This window comes from Octopus sinensis, linkage group LG5, assembly GCF_006345805.1.
Source record: "Octopus sinensis linkage group LG5, ASM634580v1, whole genome shotgun sequence".
Taxonomy (NCBI): Eukaryota; Metazoa; Mollusca; class Cephalopoda; order Octopoda; family Octopodidae; genus Octopus; species Octopus sinensis.
The window spans coordinates 33,348,200-33,355,118 of NC_043001.1; the positions used below are offsets into that span (position 1 = coordinate 33,348,200).

Genomic DNA, 6,919 nt, shown 5'->3' on the forward strand with positions numbered 1-6,919 from the left:
GACAACTTTCTTTCTTTCTATATCAAGTTATGTATTCTCCCACACAACTGATTCTCGAAGAACGCAGCCTCAATGTCCTAAATTCTGATGTTTATATGCTATTGTGTTAACACATTTTTTTTCCCCTCGAAGGGTAGGGAGGTGTTTGTCTGCTTTTTTTCTTTTGTTCTTTTGTTGTTATTTTTTTTGCTGTTGATAATGTTTTTATTTAGGCTTCCATTGTTTTTATTTTTTTTTTTTCCCCATTTATACTTGTTTTTCGATTTATTTTGTTTTTAAGTACGTCTCTCTTTTACTCTTTTACTAGTTTCAGTCATTTGACTGCGGCCATGCTGGAGCACCGCCTTTAGTCGAGCAACTCGACCCCGGGACTTATTCTTTGTAACCCCAGTACTTATTCTATCGGTCTCTTTTTGCCGAACCGCTAAGTTACGGGGACATAAACACACCAGCATCGGTTGTCAAGCGATGTTGGGGGGTAGGGACAAACACAGACACACAAACATACACGCACACACATATATATATATACATATATACGACGGACTTCTTTCAGTTTCATCTACCAAATCCACTCACAAGGCTTTGGTCGGCCCGAGGCTATAGTAGAAGACACTTGCCCAAGGTGCCACGCAGTGGGACTGAACCCGGAACCATGTGGTTGGTAAACAAGCTACTTACCACACATCCACCTCTTTCCAAAACCTAACATAAAAAATGGGAATGGCGAACCGGTGAGATTTCACTTTGTGTCCCAGCTATGCGAAGAAAAACTTATATAAAAGAGACTATTATCATTATACTCTTTACTCTTTTACTTGTTTCAAGTCATTTGACTGCGGCCATGCTGGAGCACCACCTTTTAGTCGAGCAAATTGACCCCAGGACTTATTCTTTGTAAGCCCAGTACTTATTCTATCGGTCCCTTTCGCCGAACCGCTAAGTGACGGGGACGTAAACACACCAGCATCGGTTGTCAGCAATGCTAGGGGGACAAACACAGACACACAAACACATACACACACACACATATATATATGTATATATATATATATATATATATATATATATATATATATATACATACATATATACGACAGGCTTCTTTCAGTTTCCGTCTACCAAATCCACTCACAAGGCATCGATGGCACAATCGGTTAGCGCGCCGTACTTATAGACAGTACCTTCCTTGTGTTTCAATCCACTCACAAGGCATTGGTCGGCCCGGGGCTATAGCAGAAGACACTTGCCCAAGATGCCACTGCAGTGGGACTGAACCCGGAACCATGTGGTTGGTTAGCAAGCTACTTACCACACAGCCACTCCTGCGCCTGTTATGTTATTTATTTACGCATTTTATCCTTATTTGATTTAATTCAATTTAATTTAATCCGGAGAAATGTGTCAGCCGACCGAACAAATTAATTGCCAGCGGATACGACGTAATTCACTGTCTATTTTGACGATTACTTATATATTTATTTGTGTTACGTTTATTCTTTATATATTTTCTTGTTCCTAATTAGTAATACAAAGCTTTTATGTTCATGTTATTGTTTAGACCAAGATCGGCCTTGAATGAGCAGCGCTATGAACAGCTACGGCCTATAGCATCTTTTAATAGTTTGTATTGTACGTATATTTTAATGGTAACACAAAAGATTATTCGAAGTAATTATATATTTCTTTACTACCCACAAGGGGCTAAACACAGAGGGGACAAACAAGGACAGACAAAGCCATTAAGTCGATTCCATCGACCCCAGTGCGTAACTGGTACTTAATTTATCGACCCCGAAAGGATGAAAGGCAAAGTCGACCTTGGCGGAATTTGAACTCAGAACGTAACGGCAGACGAAATACGGCTACGCGTTTCGCCCGGCGTGCTAACGTTTCTGCCAGCTCGTCGCCTTCTAATTCGAAGTAATTATAGTCTTAGATATTATCTTTATTAAAAGCGACAGAATATGGATTTGAGAGAAATTTGACTTATTTCTAGCACATCAGGCGACCACATTAGAGTTCTCATGTTGGCTCTTGTCAACTATCAAAACAGACTTATGAACACGCAGTCAATATTACCGATTGTTGATCAAAGTGTTCGGATTAAAGACTTATAATCAAAGATCCCTCACCTGGTCAAAACGTTCATCACAGACATTTAATTAAAAGCGTTCCTACAGACTTTTCCTGAAAGTCTATATTATCAACTATGTCCTTCTACGATGATAAAGTGTAGTCTGGGTGGATTTAACTGTTATTTCGATAGAGTTGAGTGACCATATGCATACACTTCTATACATATATATATAGATATATACATATACATATATATATATATATATATATATATATATATATATATATATATTATATATATATATATATATATAACACACACACACACACATTGGGCTTCTTTCAGTTTCTGTTTACCAAATCCACTGACAAGGCTTTGGTCGGCCTAAAGTACCATGATGTGGGACTGAACTGGGAATCCATGTAGTTAGGACTCGAACCTCTTACTACATAATTACGCTCAGAAAATTTCATTACAAAATGTATTGAACAAAATCTCTCGTGAGGAACGAATGATTCTAATTTTTCTTTCCTTTTTTTTTTTTTTTTCACATTTTTCCCCCCAACTAATTATAATCTATGCCATCTAGAATGTGCCTCAGGAAAATTTCATTAAAAAAATATGCGTTTTTAAGAATGTCAAGTGGAAATAAACTCAGAAGTAGGGAAATTATCGGAAACTTCTCCCCCCAAAAAAATGGATCGTTTAAACTTTTTCTGACTAAATCGTAAATTACACCATTTACGATATATCTGTGAACTTAGTTGTAAAATAGGGATTTTATAGAAGTTAGGAAGAAAAAAAAGTTGGTGAGGAGCACGTTTCTGTAGTTATTCCTCCTAATACTTATTTTCGACTCCTATACGAGTAGAACTCGAAGTGTGAAGACGTCAACGCGACTCAAACTGCGCGAAGTATGTGTGTCCGTCAGTTTACGAATTCTGCCAATAAATATCATAGTAAACAACAGTTGAAATATTCAAAATAAACATAGGTCTCTTAGCTAAAAAAGACTGGTAAACCAATATTGCGAAGCAGAACAAAATAACTGTTACTCACCGGCCTGTAATGGTATTATCCTCTTCTTTAACTCTCACTTATTTAACAGAGACAAACATATGTATACATATATATATATTATATATATGTATATATACAAACGCAAAACAATCAGTGACGTAAGAAATTTACAACAGCGCAGATGTTTTTGGCGTCTTTTTTTTTTTTATATTTTCATTGTATTTCTTTTTAGCATCAATTTATCTACCAATAGAATTACAGAAGACTGATACGTAACTAAGTGGGTACGGACGGCATTGTTGCGCAAACAGGATGAAACGGCACTTTTTTTTCATAACATACATACATACATACATACATACATACATACATACATACATACATACGTACATACATACATACATACATACATTCTTTTATTCTTTTACTTGTTTCAGGCATTTGACTGCGGCCATGCTGGAGCACCGCCTTTAGTCGAACAAATCGACCCCAGGACTTATTCTTTGTAAGCCTGGTACTTATTCTATCCGTTTCTTTTGCCGAACCGCTAAGTTACGGTGACGTAAACACACCAGCATCGGTTGTCAAGCGATGGTGAAGGGAAAACACAGACACGTACATATATACACACATAGATATATATATTTATATATATATATATATATATATATATTATATATATATATATATATATATATATATATATATACGACGGGCTTCTTCAAGTTTCCATCTACCAAATCCACTCACAAGGCTTTGGTCGGCTTTTTAGCAATTGCCATTTGGTGCATGAGAGAGTTCGAAGCAGCCGCCCTCATCTGCACCTTCTGCCGTGAAGTTGGTTCATCTGGGACATCTGACAGGAAGAGATCCAGTTTTATTTTAAAGACATCTGCATCCACCCCATGCAGGTCCCTCAGGTTCTTCGGGAGGATATTGAAGAGATGTGGGCCTCTGAAGCCCAGGCTATCACAGTATCTTGTCCTACATCTTGATGGCAAATTTGGAGTCCTTGGCACTATGCAGTGGCGCCCAGTTCTAGCATTTGTGTAACTCTCAATGCCAAAGTTTGGGACAAGTCCTTCTAGGATCTTCCATATGTATATTATGGCATATCTTTCTCGCCTACTTTCTAAGGAATAGAGTCTTAATCTCTTGAGTCTTTCCCAGTAGCTTATATGCTGCACAGAGGCTATCTTCTTCGTGTAGCTTCATTGGATCGCCTCAAGTTCTGTGATTAACTTGACACTGGATGGTGACCATAGCTGAAAGCAATAGTCAAAGTGGCTTAGGATAAGTATCCTCCAGAGGACCATCATGGTTTCCTAGTCTTTTGTTCTAAAGGTTCTAAGAATCCATCCGGTCAGCCGCCAACATTTCATTGCCAATTTAGCAACATGCACATGAAAGGTTGCATCATCACTCATGTAAATACCCAGGTCTCGCACTGATTGTGCCTCTGGGATTGCAATCCCTCCAGGTCCCGTGTATTTATTGGGTATTGCATTTAATTTTGCATGCTGATAGCATAAAGCTTGAAACTTTTCAGCATTGAACTGCATGCTATTCTTTTCAGCCCACTTGTATATTTTGTCCAGCTCACATTGCAGGTACATAGTGTCTTCAGGGTTCTGTATTGCCTGTGAAACTTTTGTATCATCTGCATAACTTGTGATCGTGGCTCTCTGCGTAGCTGAGGGCATGTCTGAGAGGGCCAATATGAACAGTAGTGGTCCCAAAACAGTGCCTTGCGGAACACTGCTCACTATTTGCGTGTTATTGGAGGTGTTATTGGCTACTACCACCTGACTTCTATCCTTCAGAAAGTCATGAAGCCATTCTCCCAATTTTCCAACTATGCCAAGATCACGCAGTTTGTGACATATCATTCCATGATCGACTTTATCAAAGGCCTTTGCAAAGTCGAGATATATCACTTCTACATTTGAGTGGCTGAGCAGTCGTTTCAGCACTCAGTCATAGTGTTCTAGGAGCTGAGTTAGGCAGCTTTTTCCTGGTCGGAAACCATGTTGGGTGTCAGGCAGCAAGTCATTTTCTTCAAAGAAGGTGATTAGTTTCCTTCTGACTATTCGTTCCATGACCTTGCTGATGTGTGAGGTCAGAGAGATAGGTCTGTAGTTCTTGGCCTCCGCTCTGCTACCTCCTTTATGAATAGGGCATATTTTACCTTCCTTCGGTTTTCTTGGAAGATATATATATATATATATATATATATATATATATATATGTATGTATATATACTCTTTTACTCTTTTACTTGTTTCAGTCATTTGACTGCGGCCATGCTGGAGCACCGCCTTTAGTCGAGCAAATCGACCCCAGGACTGATTCTTTGTAAACCTAGTACTTATTCTATTGGTCTCTTTTGTCGAACCGCTAAGTTACGGGGACGTAAACACACCAGCATCGATTGTCAAGCGATGCTGGGGGACAAACACAGACACACAAACACACACACACATATATATATATACATATTCATATATACGACGGGCTTCTTTCAGTTTCCGTCTACCAAATCCACTCACAAGGCTTTGGTCGGCCCGAGGCTATAGCACACTTGTCGAAGGTGCCACGCAGTGGGACTGAACCCGGAACCATGTGGTTGGTAAGCAAGCTACTTACCACACAGCCACTCCTATATATATATATATATATATATAGTGTGTGTGTGTGCGTGTGTGAATTATTTCACTTGAATTATTATATGTTTACGGAGACAGATGGGCATCAACAGCTAGCAAGCCATGCTACTCCAGAATGATGACGAGCAATGACTCAGAAACTAGTCTCTCAATGCTGAGTGGAGGAGATGCTTATCTCCCTCTTTGTAAACATAGGGACACAGGAAATGTGTCAAGGCCGACAGGAAGTGGTGGTTCCTAGGGTTAAATAGCAGTAGTATTATTCCCTTCATGGGATTGTCACGTTAAGTTGACAACATACCACCACTTTATCGTATTACTACTGTATAAAGGTCTCTGAGAGATTTTGAAATGTACTATATATATATATATATATATATAATACATTTCAAAATCTCTTAATTTTGCATGCTGATAGCATAAAGCTTGAAACTTTTCAGCATTGAACTGCATGCTATTCTTTTCAGCCCACTTGTATATTTTGTCCAGCTCACATTGCAAGTACATAGTGTCTTCAGGGTTCTGTATTGCCTGTGAAACTTTTGTATCATCTGCATAACTTGTGATCATGGCTCTCTGCGTAGCTGAGGGCATGTCTGAGAGGGCCATTATGAACAGTAGTGGTCCCAAAACAGTGCCTTGCGGAACACCGCTCATTATTTGCGTGTTATTGGAGGTGTTATTGGCTACTACCACCTGACTCCTATCCTTCAGATATATATATATATATATATATATATATATAGCCTTTTGGTTGTTTCAGTCATTTGACTGCGGCCATGCTGGGGCACCGACATGAAGGGCTTTAGTCGAACAAATCGACCCCAGGTCGTATATTTTCTGAAGGCTAGTACTTATTCTATCGGTGTCTTGTCAAGCAATGGTGGGGGAACAAATATGCTGTGAGACTGAAATCGGACCCATGTGGTTAGCAAGCAAGCGTCTTATCACACAGTCATACCTACAGTCATCCATCCATGCATATATACCATACATACATACGTGCGCGCACACACACACACGTATATGTGGGCATGTGTGGGCATATGTGTATGTATGTATATAATCTGTATGTGTGTGTGTCTATGTATATATACATACATGCATAGATATACGTATCCATATATATATATATATATATAATTATATATAT

The 6,919-nt window shown here is 38.8% G+C and overlaps 1 protein-coding gene across 1 annotated transcript in view; it reads right to left on the reverse strand.

The window, feature by feature from the left end:
* LOC115211890 (carboxypeptidase inhibitor SmCI) overlaps positions 1–3,289 on the reverse strand; it is a 26,022-nt gene extending 22,733 nt beyond the window's left edge. Inside the window, exon 1 of the mRNA XM_029780634.2 lies at positions 3,140–3,289. The gene's annotated coding sequence lies outside the window, so the exon portion shown is untranslated. The remainder of the gene's footprint in view (positions 1–3,139) is intronic.
* Between the last annotated feature and the right edge of the window lie 3,630 nt (positions 3,290–6,919).